General features: G+C 42.0%; 1 pseudogene; it reads left to right on the top strand.

Moving 5' to 3' along the window:
- Positions 1–395: 395 nt before the first annotated feature.
- Positions 396–514, top strand: LOC134950734 (5S ribosomal RNA; annotated as a pseudogene).
- Positions 515–934: the final 420 nt, after the last annotated feature.

The following is a 934-nucleotide window of genomic DNA, read 5'->3' as shown; positions in this document are numbered from 1 at the left end:
AGCCTGTGCACCAACACTCACCCTATCTATTGTAATAGAGGAACTACCAAATATATCCAACATTGCCAGTTACTTGGGTGTATACCTAATTAATATTTGTTTTTGACAACAATTTGGTGTGATACCAAGCTGACATTCGTCACAATCTCCATTCAGCTCTCCTTCTTCTCTCCCCCTTTTTTTTCTTCTCTCCTGTTTTCTCTGTTTCTTTTTCTGGCTTTCTCCTTCAATCCATTCATTTTTTCATTTCTCTATATATCTGCGGACTCTCATCCATGATCCACAGGTATATCCTGTGCCTAACATAGACAGCAGATCCGCCCATTCCTCTATCTCTCTCCCCATTCTTGTTTAGGTGCACTCTCATTGGTGAGTTGGCCATAGTAGGCCCAAGTAATTACTACCATACCCCACCGGCAGAGCCTGATCTCGTCCGATCTTGGAAGCAAAACGGTGGTGGGCTGGGTCAGTATCTGTGAGGGTGACCCCCAGAGAATACCCGGTGTTGTAATTCATGACCTTCTCGACTCCAAGCCAACAGCAGGATCACCACATTTTCCTCCAATCATTTCTTTCATCTATTTCACTAATCTGCGCTACCTTTCCTAAGTACCGTCTTCCCTGACATGTCACAGATTTGACATTGGTCAATGCTAATAAGGATCTATACTCCTGATAACCTTTTAGTTCAATGACCCTTGGAGGTCCTATTAATACAAGCAGAACTTGTGCTGGTGGGATAGGATCAGGGTGTAGAGCCAGAGTGTCTACATCCCTCCTGAAGTCTAATAACATAGACTAACCAGAACATTTCCTATATTTTTTTGCTGATTAATTTCTTTCAATAATACTCGCTCTATAAATTTTAATGGTTGGCTGTGGATTATACTCACCCCAACTTTTCGAGTTTGATCAGCCACAATAATCAGATATG

Source organism: Pseudophryne corroboree, chromosome 1 (genome assembly GCF_028390025.1).
Source record: "Pseudophryne corroboree isolate aPseCor3 chromosome 1, aPseCor3.hap2, whole genome shotgun sequence".
Lineage (NCBI taxonomy): Eukaryota > Metazoa > Chordata > Amphibia > Anura > Myobatrachidae > Pseudophryne > Pseudophryne corroboree.
This window is presented reverse-complemented; position numbering and strand designations above follow the sequence as displayed.